Below are 21,159 nucleotides of genomic sequence, written 5' to 3'. Positions count from 1 at the left end.
GCCCAAATGGAGTTTTTAGCAAATAGCTATGTGCATGTTACTAGACAATACGTAATATGTCTACTCGATTCTTCATTTGTCCTTAACTATCATCCGTTGATCCCCGAACATGATCCCGGCTTAATTCCTTGGGCTTTTACTCAGACTTCAAAGAACAAAATCACTTGAATTCATTCCATAATATCTACATAGCTCGGAATCACTCCTACAAGGCATAAAACACACAATTAGTGCAAAACACTAGCGATTAAAGCTCAAACTCAATTAAAGTGCAGTAAATTAGAGTGTAATAAGCGACTAAAATACGTAATTATAGCCTATCATCAAGACGGTACTTATTCTTGATCGTCGCCTTATTTAAAATAATCTTAACTATTTTTAAACAAATCAATTTAAATGGAAATTAATTACTAAAATAAAGTGCGAAAGACCATAACTACCGAATCATCAAAATACATCCCTGAATCTGATGTCACAAGTGCATGAGCTACTAGGATAATACAAATAATGGTCTCAATAAAATTCAAGTTGTTTAAAAGATAATACACAGCTAAGATAAGATAGAAGGGAACTTCAGAACTGCGGATGATGTATAATTATACCTCAAGTCTCCTCTCGGTAGCCGAATCCAAGAAAGTCTATGGTACGCCGTTGGGACCAACTCCAAAATCTGCACAAGAAGTGTAGAGTGTAGTATGAGTACAACCGATCCCATGTACTCCGTAAGTGTCGAGCCTAACCTCGACGAAGTAGTGACGAGGCTATACCAAGACACGTACGTAAACAACCTGTACAAGTATATACAAATACGAAGCAACAATAACACAATAAATAATAATTTATAAATTAGGGAGGGAACATGCGAAAGGGAATGATATAGAGTTTTCAGCAGGAGAAGTGTTACGTAGCAGCCAATTAATTCATCAACAATAAAATGAGCAGCTGATAATATGAAAATGGCATGGTACCACCCTTCGTACTTTTACTCTCATTCTCCCATAAATTTATAAATGAATAATAAGATTGACAGGGCATCACCTTTCGTGCTTTAACTCTCTTTGGGCATGGCATCGCCTTTCGTGCTTTAACTCTTTTCTGGCACGGCATCACCCTTCGTGCTTTTACACTCTTTAAAAATGGCACGACATCACCCTTCGTACTTTAACTCTCTTCCTCACTTCATAATTCAATAAATAATAATGTGAAATTGGCACGGCATCACCCTTCGTGCTTTTACACTCTTCCTTACCATAAAAATAATAATATAAATTCGGAAGAGTATTTAACTGCGGGGATATATACTAATCAATCAAGTCAATACCAGAATACCGACTTCACCTTTCAAAATATTCAACAATAATTAAACTAGCAATAATTTTATGAAAATGATCAAATAAACAATAATAACTTAAGCAAGAATATCTTAATGAAACAGGCAATTATTCATAATAAATAAATTACACCAGTATGCTTTGACTCAACCACAACGTATAAGTACTCGTCACCTCACATATACATTGTACCCGCACATTTAATCACGTAGAAAATAGATAAATAAGTCCTACTCCCTCAAGTCAAGATTAACCATAACACTTACCTCGCTTTGCAACCAACCCAAGATTCCAATAAATCTTTGCCTCGGGAATTCATGTTAGAAATCCTCAAATCTAGTCATAAACAATTCAATATACTCAATACAAATCGTAGGAATTGATTCCATATGCAATTACTAATTTTTCAGATTAAAATCCGAAATTTATTTTAAAGATCGACAGTGGGACCCACATCTCGCATCCCCAAAAAACTCACGAAAACCAAACATCCGTTTCGATACGAGTTCAACCATACAAAAATTATCGAATTCCGATATAGGATTGGCTTTCAAATTTTTATTTTATATTTTTGGAAGATTTTATAAAAATCCCACTTTCTTCCATCTAAATCCGAAATAAACGATGAATATTGACATGGATTTATGAAATACCATCAATATATGATAAGGAATACTTACCCAGTTCGAAGTCGTGAAAAACACCTTCAAAACACCCAAAAACCGAGGTTTTAAAACCCAAACGAAATGAAGAAAATGGCCATTTTCGACCCCTTAATGTTCTGCCCAGTCTCGCATTTGCGGGCAAAAGGTTGCATCTGCGAAAAATGGGCCGCATTTGCGGCTGCGCAGAAGCGCAATAAGGAGCCGCAGAAGCGACGAGGTGCGCATTTGCGATCGGCTGGTTGCAGAAGCGGTATCGCACCTGCGATCAAAGCTTCGCATAAGCGAAGCTTCCTTCCCAGCCTCAACGTAGAAGAAGCGATATTTCCTTCGCAGAAGCGGGCACGCACCTGCAGCCAAAATTGCGCAGGTGAGACACACCAGAACCAGGTCTGCAATTCTTTTACAAAAATGGTCTGAAACTCACACGAGCCACTCGGGACCTCGTCCAATTATACCAACCAGTCCCGTAACATAATATGGACTTACTCGGGGTCTCAAATAATATCAAAATTACAATTCACACCTCGATTCGAACTTTTGAGTTTCAAACTTTTCACTTTGCAAAATGCGTGCTAAAACATATTAAACGAATCTGGAATGACTTTAAATTTGGCATACAAGTCATAAATGATATAACGGAGTTGTTCCAATTTTCAGAATCTCAATTCGAGTCTGATATCAATAAAGTCAAATCTGTAGTCAAACTTTGGAATCTATAAGCTTTCAAACTTCTAATTTTCAACAAATGGCGATAACTCAAGATAAGAACATCCAAATTAAATTCCGGGCATACGACCAAGTTCCAATTATTCGGACCGCGCACGTAAGTCGAGAACTGATAAATAGTGCTATTTGAGGTCTTAAAACACATAAATGAATGTTTAAATTAAAAATGACATTTTTGAGTCATCACATTTGAGTTTTATTCTTCTTTTTCAATTTTCTTTACTCTTTGTATGTATGTTAAAAAAATCAAATGTGCTGGCTTGGGATTAGTAAATCCCGAAATATCAGCAAATTTTTGAGATGATGAGCATTTTGAACTAAAAATTAAGTACTTACCCAACAAAATGGTGATTGTTTCGCAAACGTTTTCTGAGTTTTCAGTTTGATTATTTTCCTTTACACCTGATCTTCGCCTATATTACTTTCTTTTCTAGAAAAACACAACACAGTTCGCCTTTATGTTTGAAATATGTGAGGCTGGCCAGTATTAAAATACTACTTAATTCATGATTACTATCAGGTGTGTAAATAGATCGGGTTGATTCGTTTTTTTTATCAAAATCAAACCAAACCTACTATATCGGTTTGGATTGGTTTAGTTTTTTAGGATTTTTAATTACATGAATATTATTTCAATCTTACTTTGCTAAAGTTATAGATATAATTTTGATAAATGAATATATGTTTAGTAAAAATTAAAAAAACTAACAAACGTATGATCTATTAAAATATTCTTATGGGAGAATTCTTTTAGTAACACATAATAATTATTTTCGTAGTCGTCTAATAATAATTTTTCGTTGATGTACGCTTTCAAGGCTAACCGAATTTAATAATTAAGCATAAAATCAATATGATACCTAAATAATAATTTATTTTATTTAATTTTAAAATTATAGAGCTATCATTTTAAATTCGAAAAAGGTATAAGAATTTAACATACTTTGACATATGAATATAAAAGAACAAAATGATTAACGCATTTAATAACATTTAATAAGAAAGTGATGATACAACTCATTATTTAATGTAAATAAATATGGATGCACTTTATAGTTCTATTATATATTATATCTCACGAGAGAATCGCAAATATTTCTAGACATTTTCTAAAGAAAATTCTATATAAAATATTAAAATTATATATTTATATGTCGAGTTGATTCGTTTTTTTTTTATTCAATACCAAACCTAATCGGGTTTTTTAATCGGTTTGGTGCAGTTTTGCGGTTCAGTTTGAACACCCCTAATTACTATATATGCAGGGAAGATTTTATGCGCAGAGGTGTGCATAGTTTGGACTAATCTGAAATCCAATCCAAAATCCAATTTTTTTGGATTATTGGTTTGGATTTTCGGATTACGGATTGGTTTCGAATTTATTTTTTAAAATTTTTAGATTTAGGATTTAATTTTGGATTTGGTATTTCAGATATTTGGATACCCGAAAATCCAAAATTTGTATACTTTATATTTAGTGCTATTCTCCATATGCCAATGTAATAAGTCCAAAAACCTACCTTTAGAAATTATCTCATATATTCAATATTAATTACTAAGTTACTGTCAGAATACTCTCTATTTGGATATAATTTTACTGTTTCTAATTCTTATCGACCTTATTAGTCTATTGTATTTCCTTGTAATGAAATCACTCTTGATAATGATTTCATTACTTGAATATTTTATTTTGTTGATTGGAATGAGAATGAGGAATTTTAAAGTAATTTAACATGAATACTTCATTTGGAGGTTTATTTGGCTCAAAATCAAAAATTCAAAATATCCAAACCGATTAATCTGAAACCGAACTTATAAAATTCGAAATTTTCATATCCAATTTGAATTGTACCTACCCTATCCCTGCATGTGCCCAAAACTTAATTAATTAGGCTAATTATTTTTCCCCCTAGGAGGAAAAAGTGCAAGCACTAATGTTTCGTAAATCCTACCGATCGAACACACACCACAATACGTATCAATAACAATTATCTAAGAGATAGATCACTGGATCTTATGGAAGCTAGGGATGGTAAACAGAGGCAGACCTACGTTAGGCTTCGACATAATTACTGTGTATATCTTGTGTATATAGGTTCTTCGGTATATTCATCGAGAACCCTTAAATATATTGGTGGTGCCCCAAAATCACAACAAGCCTCATGGTAAAGTTGGTGGAGTGTATTGCCGTTTTTTACTGAGTTCACCTTTTTAGTTTGCCTTTTCCAATAAGGGAGATGTGGTCAACTGGTTTATTTTTATTTTATTTTATCTTTTAAATTCAATTATCGTTTAATACTTGTATATAGTACTCAACTTATTAATATTATTTTTTTTCAAGTCTCTCCCCCAAAATCAAAAGCTCCAAACCATAGCGCTCTCTCTCTCTTCAAATAAAAAATAGAAAATTATAAACCCTTCTACCTCCCTTTATCACTTCGATAAAGTAGCAGCACCTTAAGTGCAATGCGTAGCCTGAAATGAAGCTCACGTGAAGTCTCCTCAGCAGGTGCGCGAACGAGCCAAGGTGATCATCAATGAACCTGTCAGATCCTGCACATTTAGTGCAGAAGTGCAGCATGAGTAAGTAAATCAACGCGTACCCAATAAGTATCTAGCCTAACTCCGGAGAAGTAGTGACAAGGGGTCGACATCGACACTTACTAAAGGTCCAATAAAGCAATATAATAAAACATAAGCAGATACGAGGCATACGACAATGATGGAGTAAATCTATAAGTTACATAATCTTTCAATTACTTCTTTTAAAGCAAGAATTTCTAAATCGTATATTCTACATTAATAGCTCAGAAAATATCAAATGTCATTATCAAATAAATAAGGAATACCATGTATATGACGGGCATCGGTGAAGAGATTACCTCGTGAATATTCGGACTACTAACCATATAACGCACGATTCTGCCGAGGTAGCTCGGTCCGATCCAGAATAATGTGTACACTGCCGAGGGTCGTGCGGCATGAATCATAGATGCATCTATATACTGTTGAGGCGTTCGTCCCGCTCCACAAGAAAAAGGAAGGAAGATACCGAATTACGAGATACGTGTTTACAAAACAGTACATGAGCACATAACGAATAAAATCTTTACACTTCTCAAATAACTCGCTCACAACTCAAAGTGTTAGGGTTCGGCCTATTATACATACATTTATTTTTAAATCACATTCAGTTATAACTTTAATTAATTAAGCCAGCAGAATGAGTTCAAATAATTTAAATATTACAGAAAAAGATCCTAAGTCTACCCGGACATAAACATGTTTTAGCCACGTACGGACTCTCGTCATCTCGTATGTACGTAGCATACACAACTAGTTACACATAACAATAATTATCACCTAGGGGTAGTTTTCCCCTCACAAGGTTAGACAGGAGACTTACCTTGCTCCGAAGTTCGATAATTGGCTCCAAAACCTCTCTAACACCTCAAACCGATACCCGTCGATCCAAAACCCATAATAGTTGAAGAAGATGGCACTCCAAAAGTGCTCTAAAATTGGCTTCCATGGACGAAAATGAAGTGAAATTGAGCCAAACCCTCATTTTAAAAGAACACACTGCCCAACGACCTTTCGCACCTGCGGTCCCTTAATCGCTTCTGCGGCTCCGCACCTGCGAAAATCCCCATCACACATGTAGTTTCCACTAACCCAGCCAAGTCTGCTTCTACGGACGAAACGTCGTACCTGCAGTATCGCTTTTGCGGCACCCTTCCGCTTTTGTGGCAAATGCCCCAACACGAAGCCTTGTACCTGCAGAAACATACCATGCTTCTGCGGGATCGCAGGTACGAGATTCCTCCACTTCTGCGCCTTCACCCGCTTCTGCGCCCAGGCTTTCGCTCTTGTGCTTGCGCAGATGCGGCCCTCCTCCTAGTCGTCTTTTCTCCGCTTCTGCAACTCCTAGGCCGCTTCTACGGTCTCGCACTTGCGGGCCCTTTCCACGCAGGTGCGAGTGCACCAGATCCCAGTTGCATCAGCACTTCTCCCAAGTCCAAACTCGATTCGTTTTCAATTTGATTCGCACCCGAGGCCCCCAGGACCCCAACCAAATATACCAACACGTCCCAAAATACAATACGAACTTAGTCGAAACTTTAAACCATGTCAAACAACATCAAAATCATGAATCACGCCTCGAATCAAGCTTATAAATTTTCAAATTTCCAAATTCAATATCTTGTGCCGAAACGTATCAAATCAATTCGGAATGACTTCAAATTTCGTACACGAGTTATAAATGACATACGAAGCTATTCCAAGACTCGAAACTCCAAATAAACATTGATAATATCAAAATCCACTTCAAACCAAACTTATGAAATTCTTTAACCTTCAAAATGTCTACCTTCCATAATAAGTAACGAAATGCTCTCGGGTGATCCGATACTCAACCCAAACATACGCCCTGGTCTGAAATCATCATATGAACCTATTGGAACCTTCAATTCATGATTGCGAGGTCGTTTACTCAAAAGTTAAACCTTAGTCAATTCTTCAAAACTTAAAGCTTCCGAAATTAGAATTTTCTTTCCAAATCAAATCCCGAACTTCCCGAAATTCAACTCCGACCATACGTACAAGTTATAATACCTGAAGTGAAGCTACTCAAGGCCTCAAACCGCCGAACGACGCGCTAGAGCTCAAAATAACCGGTTGGGTCGTTACAATTTCAAGTTTAGACTTAATATTCTTGAATGATAAATAAATTTTAAAGCCCATAAATGTAGTAACTCAAACAAAGTTCAAATCAATACTAATGCTAACAAAATAAATTCAATTCAATACTAGGAATGACGATAGTGTTGGATAATTATTTTAGTTTTACATTGGTTTATAATGAAAATGCATAACTTATTTTATCTTTTTCTTTAGTGCTTGGTTATGTATTTAATATTAGTACTTATTAGCGATACTTATTTTAGCATGACCTATATAGTATTCTTAGATTATGTTAATTTTCATTATGGCTTATTAATTAGCAATATTTATTTTATGTAATTTTATTATTTTATTTTTGTTATTGAATATTTTAGTATAATGCTATGACTTATCTTATATTATTGTGTTAGTTTCTTGGAAAATACATTATATAGTCGTATTTTACTAGGATTTAAGAAATATTTGGAACACAAGTTACATATTTTATGCTATGAAAACTTTACCGAAAGAAAATCCAAAAAATATGAGAAAAACCGAGATTGAAAAACCCGACTTTGTTGGTTAGGTTTGGTTTATAAATTTAAAAACCCGACACCATTAGTTTGGTTTGATAATTGAAAAATTCGAACCAACCCGACCTATGTACACCCCTACCCGCAGTGCTTAAATATTTTTTATGATTTTTTGAGTATATGATATTAAATTTTGAAATTTATTTAAAAAAATCTTGCTAAGTAGAGTATTAATTTAATCTAAAAGTTGTTGTAAGATAAGAAAGATGAAAATCACCATTTTAAGGGATAAAGAACCATTTAGTGACTTGTATATAACCCAATAACAAATTAACAGAGTAACAATTCACTGTAGGCCTCTATATCACAATTCAATTTCACAAAACCACAAACTATCCAAACTTCCTTAATCAACTTCCAATTGTAATTCCAAGCCAGCAAAAGTAAGCAAAATAATAATAATAATAATAATAATAATTGAATTACATTATGGTATTAGGCTGTTGGCACTAGAGGCGGATTAGGATTTCAAAGTAGCGGTGCACCACTATCAAATAAAGTTTGAGAAAAGCTAGAGTGGGAACCAACTCGGCAGCGCACTAAAATCTAGTTATGTTCCAAATCGATCAATGCAATTGTCTAAACTTTGAATCTTAAGATATTAATCAAAATATATATATGTTATTTAATATATATACATGTTATATATATATATATATATATATATATATATATATATATATATATATATATATATATATAAATTATCGGAGCCGGTGACACCCTACTAAAAGGGTATGTCCACACCGCATGGCAATGCTTTTGTCCACTTATTTTTGATAAATATCTACTGAAAGTAGGATGTTATAAGCCGTGGTTAGTAATCCCCTCCGATCCAATTAAATTGTTTTTTTTTTTGTTCTTTTCACAAATATTAAGGAATTCGTCTTTTAACATTAATTAACAAAATAATTGACCATATTAACCTTAATTTGTTCATTGAAAATGTGACAAATATTCCTACGCTCTTTACTTCAAGGCCAACTTTAAAACAAATGAGTTAATTCGCTTTTGATATCTGAAAAACTCAAATATTATTGTCACGACCCAAAATCCAACTAGTCGTGATCGCACCTAACTCAACCTGCTAGGTAAGCCAGTTAACCACTAACCAATTACAAGAATAATCAATAAAGCAATTTAGTAAAGAAATTATCTGAATTTGATACATTCCCCAAGAACTGGTAGTACAAATCACGAGTTTCTAAGAATAGAGTTTACAAAGCGGAAATGAAATAAATACATCATTTGTTTGAAAAGTACATAAACAGAGTTTTATAGATCTAAGGCTACCACGAATAAGAGGCAGCTACAATCGGGACGCATATACATCTTCAAATCCAGCTCCCATCGAACACAGCAACATCAGCAGCCAATATCTGCACGCAAGGTGCAGAAGTATAGTATGAGTATAACCAACCACATATACTCAATAAGTAACAAACCTAACCTTAGGTTGAAAGTAGTGACGAGCTAACAGAAGGGTCGGGTCCAACACCAATACTCCACAACAGTTCATAACAACATAGTACAATAACAAAAGAAGAATCTCAGAAATAAAAGGCTCAGTTCGTTCACAATTCCGGAAAAATAGGTATTTCTTTTCAAGTATCTCAGTGAAAATACAAATCTTTAACCGAAAAGCTAATATACGAGTAAGTTTGAAAACTATGATTTTTCCCAAAACTTCTTTCAACAAATAGTAAGATGTTTCATTTTTAGATAGCATGAAGGAAGTACTTCTCTATGCCTATATGTCAAGATACAGGTAAAATCATAAATATCCCCAAAACTGGGTAGCAGAAGGAAATGCGCCTCTATGCATGTATCTCAAATACGCATGTCAAATGCAATCCATCTCGATAATGAGCTCATGCACTCACATTCTCAGAGTACTCAATCTCACTGTCTCGCCTTCTCTCTCACTATGCTCAGCACACTCAATCACTCAATGATGTACAATACCCGATGCAGCGTGCAGCCCGATCCCTATTATAGTCGACTGCGCTCACTGGGGGTGTGCACACTCCGGAGGGGCTCCTTTCAGCCCAAGCGCTATAATCCGCACGGACAACTCACGTGCTGCACGGACAACTCACGTGCCATAATATCAATACCTAGAATCACACGGACAACTCATGTGCCGCACAGACAAATCACGTGCGATAATATCAACATCTGAAATCGCACGGACAACTCACGTGCTGCACGGATAACTCACATGCTATAGTGACAACATCCTCACAAACAGGCCCCCGGCCTCACTCAGTCATCAATCTCTCCAGTCTCACTCACGGGCTCACAATGTTATGAAACTAGCCCGACAACAATAATATGATGTATCAATAAATAACTAAGACTGAGATATGATATGAATGCATAAATATGACTGAGTACGAAATATCAATAAAATCAGTGAGATGACAGTAAGAAACGACCACTATGGGTCCAAACAATATCGGCATAATGCCTAAACATGATATCTAACATGATTGACAGCTTAACTACTTTATCACATGGTGAAAATACGAATATCAATAAAGTAGGACCATGATGCATTGCCATGGAAACATTAGAGTCCCAATTCACATGGTACACACCCACACGCCCGTCACCTAGCATGTGCGTCACCTCAATACTAATCACATAATACGTATTTCGGGGTTTCATATCCTCAGCACAAAGATTAGAAGAGTTACTTACCTTGAACAAGCCAATACCAATGCCGAGCAAGACAAACGATGCTCCAAAGATGCCATCCTGCGCGTTCCGACCTTGGAACGGTTCGAAACAAACTAAAAACAACTCAAATACATCAAACAATGCTAAAGGAACTAATCTCGATCGAAAAGATCAAATCTTGAATCAAAAACCCAAAATCGGCCAAAAGCCCAACCCAGGCCCGCACCTCGGAACCTGACAAAATTCACAAAATTCGGCAACCCATTCAATTACGAGTCCAACCATACCAGTTTCACTCAAATTCGACTCCAATACGATGTTCAAAACTCAAAAATTCATATTGTGAAACTTTAGGCCAAAACGCCCAATTTCCTCTTTAAAATTCATAATCCAATTACACAGAAAAAGGTAGATTCGTAATATAAGATCAAAAATAAGTAGAGAACACTTATCCCAAGTTGTGTCAAACATTTCCTCTCCAAAGTCACCCAATCCGAGCTCCAAAATCAGAAAATGAAGAAAGAAACCAAAGACCTCGAATTATAGGTGCTGCCCAGCGATTTTTGCATTTGCGGACAATTCGTCGCACCTGCGACCACTGCTTTTGCGGAAAAACATCGCATCTGCGAAAAATGGCCTTGCCCAGCAACCCCCGCACCTGCGGTATTAAGCTCTGCATCTGCGAAGACTCTCGTACTTGCTCTCCATCACTTCGCACCTGCGCATCCGCACATGCGCCCTTTTATACGCTTATGCGGGCCTCCTCATCCAGATCTTATCTCGCATTTGCGATGCCTTTGTCGCTTCAGCGGCTATCACACCTGCGCAAACCAACCACAGGTGCGATCATACCAGAACCAGCAGCCTTCACCAATGCAACATGAAGTGAAAATAATTTGAACCTCGTCCAAAACTCATCCGAGCCACTCGGGACCCCGTTTGAATATACCAACAAGTCCAATAACATAACACGAACCTACTCGAGGCCTCAAATCATGCATGGAAACATCTAAACAATGAATCGCTCCTCAAATTGAAATCTATGAACTTTGAAACTTCAACTTCCACAACCGATGTCGAAACCTATCGAATTATATCCGATTGACCTCCAATTTTGCACACACGTCACATTCCATATTACGGACCTATTCCAATTTCCAGAATTGAATTTCGACCCCGATATCAAAAAGTCAACCCTCCCCCCCCCCCCAATCGTCAAACTTCCCAAAAAGTCACCTTTCGCTATTTGAAGCAAAATTCTACTACGGACCTCCGAATCCCAATCCGGACGCGCTCCTAAGTTCAAAATTACCCAACGGAGCTAAGGAACCATCAAAACTGCGTTCCGGGTTCAAATTCAGAAAAAGTCAAACTTGGTCAACTCTCCCAATTTAAAGCTTCAACAATGAAATTATTTCTTCCAATTCGATTCCGAATAACCTGAAAATCAAAACTGACGATTCACACAAGTCAAAATACATCATACGGAGCTACTCACGCCCGTAAACTACTGAGCGAAGTGCAAATGCTCAAAACGACCGGTTGGGTCGTTACAATTATGGACCATAAAAAAAGGTTAAAAATCGATTAAAGTGGACCGGAGGGAGTAGGTAATATTATTTTCTTTCAAAAGGGCATCAGGCCAAACATTTATTAATGCAAAAAATTACTGTGATGTATTGGCCAAACGGTTACTACTATGTGAAACCTTGAAATTAAGAGATTAATAAGTTGTTGAACTTCTATATGCATAGACTTATTACTCATCTCCTTTGTGAAGAAAAAAACAAACAATTATTTTATCTTAATTTAGAATAGTGATTTCATTGTCTCTTCCTTCAACCAACTAAATTAGAAAAACTATAATGCTTCATGGTAAGTAGGGATTTTGACTATTTATTAGTATTTTTTAGCTTTCGTTTTAGTCCAAAAGCGTTTAATTGTGTTCCTGAAAACTAATAAAATATGCTTAATTGCATTAATATTGGAAGATGAACTCAAGAAGGGGTAATCTGAACTTAAAGACATAAAAGGCACAGAAACTCAGAAGTGCGGACCGCAGAATTCCATCTGCGGCCGTAGGTTATAAAGGAAATTCCATCAGAGATTGGTGCAAAGTGCGGTCCGCACATGAATTGTGCGGCCGCAAAAGCTGAGCCAGAAGCAAAGTTCAGAGAATATGCATTCCAAGTCTCCCAGAAGTACGGACCGCACAACAATTGTGTGGCCACAGAAGAAGAGCTATGCGGCCACAAATACAATTGTGCGGACCACAGAAGAGCAAGGTGCAACCGCAGTTACAATTCTGCGGACCGCAGAAGGAGTGCATTGCGGTCGCGGTTCAGAATTATGCGGCCGCAGTTTTCCAATCCTATCAAACTGAAGAAAAGTGCGGACCGCACATGGAATTGTGCGGCCACAGAACCTCCGAAAGGGTATTTTTGTCCGAAATTTTCAGCCCTGTATAAATAGACAAATTTCACATTTTTAGGTCAACGTTTGAAATCAGCTGCTATAGTAGCCGTTTCCTTTTACTCTTTTTAGTAGTTTTTCATATTTTGAGCTATTTGGGCATAGATTTTATCATTTTAATTAGTGATATGAGTTTAATTATTATTTCTTCTTCTATTTCTTCTATTTCAAGCATTAGTAGTTAGATATTTACTAGGGTTGTGACCCAACCTTATTGTATAAACTTAATGGGTGTTTGATTTAATGCTTGTTTATGGTTGGGTATTTATTATTTAGCCTTGTTCTTGCTTTTATTTGTGAAATTAATGGTTGCTAACATTAATTTATGCCTATTTGACTTGGTCCCTACTTGAGAAAGAGAGATTTAGTCTAGAAAAACTTGGATAACAAGAAATTGGGTCAATCAAGAGATTGACAATCATAATTAAAGGGTTGAACCTAGAGATAGAAACAACTCGACTTGAGCTTTTTATCAACCATTTTGTTCAATACCCATTTGGACTTGAGAAAGCTAAATTGTGCAAAATCACTCTCTGACCGAGAGGTATTGAGTGGGTAATTAAGTGTTGATAGCTATAATACATCCCGACCAATAAAACAAGCTTTAAAATTTATATCCGCAAATACCTAGGTGAAGGTCATAGCCCTAGGCCTTTTTATAACGTTTGAAAAATAACAAAAACAGTTTCCTAGTTTTATTTCGTAAATTGAAATAGTAGTTTAATTTAGACTTTAAAACAACCTAATTTTGTGGAAGTGCAAATTTAGATATACAAACTCATGCGCTACGATATACACTACTAACTCATATACATATAGCTCCCTACGGAATTCGACCCTGACTCTTGTTGGGTATTATTATTGCATCGACCGTTTTTATAACCTCGAATTGAGGAGTGAACTTTGACGAGATCAATTTTTGGTGCCGTTGCTGGGGGCTAAAAAATGGTGTTAGCTATATATTTAGGTGTGTTTTTGGGATATCTTCTTTTCCTTCCTTATTACTAACGTGTTGGGTTTGTAAACAAACTAATGTCTCTGTGGATGCTTTGAGGCTAAGGCTTTTTTCCCTTTACTCCATGAGGGAAAGATTTATATTGGTTGGAACGTTTTCCAAATCATTCCATTCATACTTAGGATGAACTAGCGGAGAAATTTATTTCTGAGTACTTCTCTCCCAGGAACATGGCTATTCTTCGGGATGAAATTCTAGCATTCAAGCAAGAGCACAATGAACCACTACACGAGATATGGGAAAGGTATAGAATAATGGTGAAAGAGTGCCCTAACAATGATATGAATGAGAACATGATTCAACAAACTTTCTATCGGGGGATCAATTCCACCAACCAATGTGTAGTGAATCAACTTACCGGTGGGAACTTCATGACTACGCCTTATGCGGAGGCGTGTGATATCTTGGATGAGATGGCGGATACTTCTTCGGCGTGGCAATCTCAGGCTAATGTTCCACAAAGTGACCCCAATGTGATTTACCTTCACAAAGAGTTTTATGATCTTGGACAAGACATAGCCGAGTTGACTACCACCATGAACCAATTGGCAAAGGCTCAACTTCAACAAGTGCAAAACCCGAGCCAAGTCAATTCAATGAAGGGTGTAAATATGATGGTGAACAAGCGAAGAACAAGAGGTCCACAGGTGCAACAAAGAGTGGAAAATTTTGTGCAAGATGAAAATGGATTTGATCAAGATAGTTCTTATAATGACCAATAGGAAGAGGTACAATATGTGAACAACTTTCAAGCGAAAAGAAACAACTCCCAAGGCCCTAGTCAACAATAATGGAGACCATCAAATAATCAAGGCAATTGGAATTCTAACAACCAATGTAATTGGAATAGTGGAAACAATCAAGGCAATTGGAATAACAACAATCAAGGCAATTGGAGTGGAAGCAATAATCAAGGGAACTGGCATAACAACAATACCCAAGGCAATGGGGGAGGCAACAATCAAGGCGGGTGGAATAACAATCAAGGAAATCGGGGGTCGGGTTTTCAAAGGCCCCCGATATATCAACAACCGAACAACCCACCCCCTTATCTTTTCCATGGTCCTAGTACTTCCAACAATGAAATGGGTCGTATTGAGAATATGTTCAAGCAAATAATGGAGAATAATGACGATTCTGATGCCCAACTTTCTTCACTCAACACATCGATCTACAATCTAAAGGTGCAAATGGGTCAAATCTCTCAAGCTTTAAATTATCGTCCTAAGGGGGAACTACCAAGTGACACGGTGGTGAACCCAAAGGGTGAGAACAATACAGGGCATGCCATGGCCATTACTACAAGGAGTGGAAGAGATGGGAATGCACCCACCTCAAGTCAAAGGCCAATTGTGGATGATGAGCATGTGGTAGAAGAAAAGGAGATCCCGAGCAATGTGGTACAAGCAAATGATGAAGTGTGGATAGATATAGATGACACGGTGGAAGAGACTAAAGAGGAAGTGAACCCATCTAGGGAGCATATAAGTGATATACTGGAACCGGTAGTACAAAAGGCTAAGGCATCAGTGCCTAAGCCACCTCCTCCATATCCTCAAAGGCTCGCCAAGCAAAATGGCGAGAATCAATTCAAAAGGTTCATTGATATGATGAAGAGCCTCTTGATAAATGTGACATTACTTGAAGCCTTAGAGCAAATACCCGGTTATGCAAAGTTTATGAAGGACTTGGTGACAAAGAAGTGGTCGATGAATTTTGAAACTATCAAAGTCACTCGCCAAGTGAGTGAAATTGTGCATTCGATGGCTCCTAAGTTGGAAGATCCTGGTGCTTTCATAATCCCTTGCACCATTGGAAGTATCGAGTTTGCCAAAGCTCTTTATGATCTTGGGGAGAGTATCAATTTGATGCCCTATTCGGTTTTTAAGACCTTGGGAATTGGGAAACCAAGACCCACATCTATGAGATTATAAATGGCCCATCGTACAATGAAGAGACCGTTGGGGGTGATTGAAGATGTATTGATTCATGTTGATAAGTTCATTCTCCAGGCGGATTTTGTTATTCTTGATTGTGAAGTGGACTATGAGGTACCGATTATTCTTGGTAGACCTTTCCTTGCTACGGGAAAGGCTCTTGTTGATGTGGAAGACGAAGAACTCACTTTCCGGGTGGGTGATGAAAAGGTGGTGTTCCACGTGTGCAAATCTATGAGGCAAGCGAATAGCAATAAAGTGTGTTCCTTCGTGGACCTGGTGACCGATGTGATTATTGATGATACAAGTGCCACGATTAATGTGGGTGATATATTGAAGGCCGTCTTGCTCAATTTTGATGATGACGAGATGGATGGCTTCATGGAATATGTTAATTCTTTGCAAGAAATGGGGTCGTACAACTATGCACCCCGGAAACTTTCCTTGGATCTTGAGAATAGGAAAACTCCTCCTACAAAGCCTTCAATTGAAGAGCCTTCGATCTTAGAGTTGAAGCCATTGCCTCCACATCTCGGGTATGAAATCCTTGGCCCTTGTTCTACTTTACCAGTTATTCTTTCCTTTTGCTTGACTAACGTGCAGGTTGACTCTATATTGGCGGTGCTCCACAAGAGGAAAAAAGCTATTGGGTGGACTTTGGCGGATATTCAGAGAATAAGCCCCGCATTTTACATGCACAAGATTAACTTGGAGGAAGATGCCAAAGCCTCAATTGAACATCAAAGGAGACTCAATGGAGCCATACAAGACGTGGTCAAAAAGGAGATTATCAAATGGTTGGATGTCTGGGTGGTCTACCCTATTTCCGACAGTTCGTGGACTTCTACAGTGCAATGTGTCCCGAATAAGGGGGCATAACATTGGTCACCAATGATAAGAACGAGATGATTCCCACAAGAACGGTGACCGGGTGGAGAGTGTGTATGGACTATCGGAAGCTAAACAAAGTCACAAGGAAAGACCATTTTCTACTCCCCTTCCTTGACCAATTGCTTGATAGTTTGGCCGGACGTGCTTTCTATTGCTTTCTAGATGGATATTCGGGCTACAATCAAATCCTTATTGCCCCGGAAGATCATGAGAAAACAACTTTCACTTGTCCCTATGGCACTTTCACGTTCAAGCGGATTCCATTTGGCTTATGCAATACACCGGCAACTTTTTAACTGTGTATGATGGCGATATTTACGGATATGGTAGAGGACTACCTTGAAGTCTTCATGTATGACCTTCCGGTAGTCGGGGATTCCTTTGAAGATTGCTTGGCAAATTTGGATAGAGTATTGGCAAGGTGTGAAGAAACAAACTTGGTGTTGAATTGGGAGAAATGTCATTTCATGGTCAAGGAGGGCATTGTCCTTGGCCACAAGATTTCAAAGAATGGCATTGAGGTCGACAAGGCGAATATAGAGGTGATTTCTAACCTTACACCTCCAACATCAGTGAAATGCGTGAGAAGTTTCTTGGGTCACGCGGGGTTCTACTGACGCTTCATAAAAGATTTTTCTAAAGTGGTGAAACCATTGTGCAAGCTCTTAGAGAAAGATGCTAAGTTTCACTTCAATGATGATTGCATGAGAGCTTTTGAATTGCTAAAGTTCAAGTTGACAACTACTCCCATTATCACCACTCCTAATTGGAATATTCCTTTTGAGCTCATGTGCGATGTTGGTGATGTAGCGGTTGGAGCAGTTTTAGGGCAACGTATCAATAAAAAATTTCATCTGATCTACTATGCTAGTAAGACCATGAACAATAGCTAAGTTAATTACACCGTTACTGAAAAGGAGCTCCTTGCCATTGTGTTTGCAATTGAGAAGTTACGCCCATACTTGATGGGTATAAAGGTTATTGTTCATATGGATCATGCAGCACTTCGCTATCTTACGAGCAAGAAAGATTCAAAAGCTAGGTTGATGATATGGGTGCTATTGTTACAAGAGTTTGATATTGACATCCAAGATCAAAAAGGGAGTGAAAATCAAGTGGCGAACCACTTGTCTCGTTTGTAGGAGGAGGGGAGGCCGCATGATGGCCTTGAAATCAATGAATCCTTCCCCGACGAGCAACTCTTGGCTATTTCAATGAAAGAGGTGCCATGGTTCGTGGATCTAGCAAACATCCTTGTGTGTGGAATCATACCGGATAAGTTATCTCCAAATCAAATGAAGAAGCTCAAATGGGATTATCAATATTATTATTGGGATGAGCCATACCTCTTCCCGATTTACACGGATGGGGTAATTAGAAGATGTGTACCGGACGAAGAGCAAAATGCTATTCTTGAGGCTTGCCATTCTTCGCCGTATGGTGGTCACCATGGCGGAGCAAGAACGGCGGCCAAAATGCTAAGTTATGGTTTCTATTGGCCTACTCTTTACAAAGATGCAAAATGATGTGGCGAAGCGATATGATGAATGCCAACGGGCCGGTGGAATCTCTAAGAAGAATGAAATGTCTCTCACTACCATTTTGGATATTGATATCTTTGATGTGTGGGGTATTGACTTCATGGGTCCTTTTTTGAGTTCTTGTGGAAACACCTACATCTTGTCGCGGTTGATTATGTGTCTAAATGGGTGGAGGTCATTGCTTTACCCAATAATGAAGCGAAGAGTGTGGTGGCGTTCTTGAAGAAGAATATTTTCACATTATTTGGTACTTTGCGGGCTATCATAAGCGATAGGGTGTCGCATTTTTGCAACAAGGCTTTAGACACTTTGCTTGGCAAGTATGGTGTCACTCATAAATTTTTGACTCCCTATCATCCACAAGCTAGCGGTCAAGTGGAAGTCTCCAACTGGGAGATAAAGAGTATCTTGTCCAAAACAGTGAATGCTAACCGGACGGATTGGTCAAAGAAGCTTGATGATACACTATGGGCTTATAGGACTATTTTCAAAACTCCTATCGGGATGTCTCCATACTGGTTGGTGTTTGGCAAAGCTTGTCATCTTCCGGTGGAACTTCAGCACAAATCCATGTGGGCTTTAAAGAAGTTGAATCTCAATTGGGATGCTGCCACTAACTTGAGGGTTGCACATTTGAATGAATTGGATGAGTTATGGTACCATGCATATGCAAGTTCGTCATTGTACAAAGAGAAGATGAAGTACCTTCATGACAAATACATTTGAAATAAGGAGTTGAAGGTGGGCGATCTTGTGTTGTTGTTCAACTTACGATTGAAGATGTTTCCCAAAAAGTTGAAATCTAAATGGAGTGGTCCCTTTGAAATTGTGGGTGTGACACCTTTTGGTGCATTGGACTTGAATAACAAAAATGATAAGGTATTCCGAGTCAGTGGTCACCGGGTGAAGTATTATTTAGGTCAAGCTGATGATGGCCATGTGGTGGCAGTTATTCATTTGAAGTGATGGTAATCTGAGTCATATCGCGGCGTTAAATCAGGCGCTTCTTGGGAGGCAACCAATGTTTTTTTTTTCTTTTTCTTTTCTTCTTTTGTAGATAGGTGTTATTTTTGTGCTAACTGCATTTGAAGTGCGTTGCAGGAATGAGTGTGCTTTATAGGAACTGTGCTAAAAAAATTGGCTAAGTGTGGAAAAAGTTCGGACCGCATAATTGTGAGTGCTACAGCAGAAGGCAATTGCAGCCGCACAATTTCAGTATGGACCGCACAACTTGGAAATGAAAAATGCAAACTCTCTAAAGTTTGATTTGTCAGAGAAACGACCAATCTGCGGCCGCACATCAAATTCTGTAGTCCGCAGCCAAAATCTGCGGTCGCACCCCAAATTGTGCAGACCACATATCATCAAGGGCATTTGAGCCCCACGTAACAGAGTGCGGACCGCATAAGGAATTTTGCGGCCGCACTCCTCCCTTATCCCTCAGGTCTGATCGTTAAGTATAAATAGTAGCCTTAGGGATACTGTACATTTTTTCCCCTCTCTGAGCACTCTAAACTCTAACACTTTGAATTCATCTGTTCAATCATCTGCCATGCTCCATCATCTGTGATCACTTAGTTGCACTCCTTCATATCTGGTATGCTTCAATTACACATAGAATTTTTCAATTTGTTTAGTTTAATTTACAATTTTTTTAGGTAGTTTAGGCCATTTGTTAATAGATTTCAATTTTACTACAATGTGGGGTTTAATCTATAATGGGTCAATTGCTAATTGTTTTATGGGGACTGGGTAAATTGATTTGCATGCTTACTTGTTAATACCATGTTGAATTTGTGCAAAAATTGAAAACCCTAGAAGTCTGATCGATTTAGGCATGAAATCTGCGGTTGCACAAGATATTGTGCGGCCCACAGAAGTGTGAGATTTAGGGTCTTTGGTCAAGTAAATTTTGCGACCGCACTTGAAATTGTGCGGACAGCAGAAATCCCACCGCAGCCGCAGAAAAGTGTGTGTGGCCGCAAAATAGCCTATTCTCTGTCTTCAGAGAGTTGAAATTTTGGGATGTCCAATGTGCGGCCGCAATGATAATTATGCGGACTGCACTTCAAATCTGTGGTTGCACTCAAAATTGTGTGGACCACAGTTCTATTTCTGCGGTCGCAAGTTCAAATTGTGCGGTCCGCACAACCCAGTCTGCGATCGTACTTGTAATTGTGTGGACCGCACTTCCCCACCCTGCACTCATGTTCTACACTGTGTGATACTGTCTGTTGCACTTGACTTAAAACTGAATCTTGTTGTTGCTTGTTACAGAAAATAGTGAGATCTCGAGGCCATAGAGATACGTCAAAGAGGAGGGGTGAACCTTCCAAAGGTCGAGGCAAAAGTACTTTACCCTTCGCCCACCAAATGATAATCGCAAAGAAGGCTACAGTCGGCCGAGGAAGAAATTTAGAGCCCTCCGAATCTAGTTCATATGTCCCATCTCGGGAAACATTGGAAGGCGACTCAGTGCAAGAGCAGCTTATTGTCCAGTCACAGCCACATGGAAGGTATCAACTCCGGGACGAGTCCTCCTCCTCACATAGCACATTGAGCGATAGTTCCAGCTTAAAGATCTTGACAAGTATAATCCATCCGTGTTGAGATAGTTCTGAGAGAGGAAGGGGTGGATGTG

This window comes from Nicotiana tabacum, chromosome 15, assembly GCF_000715075.1.
Source record: "Nicotiana tabacum cultivar K326 chromosome 15, ASM71507v2, whole genome shotgun sequence".
In the NCBI taxonomy this organism is placed as follows: domain Eukaryota; kingdom Viridiplantae; phylum Streptophyta; class Magnoliopsida; order Solanales; family Solanaceae; genus Nicotiana; species Nicotiana tabacum.
Note: the sequence above shows the minus strand (reverse complement) of the source record.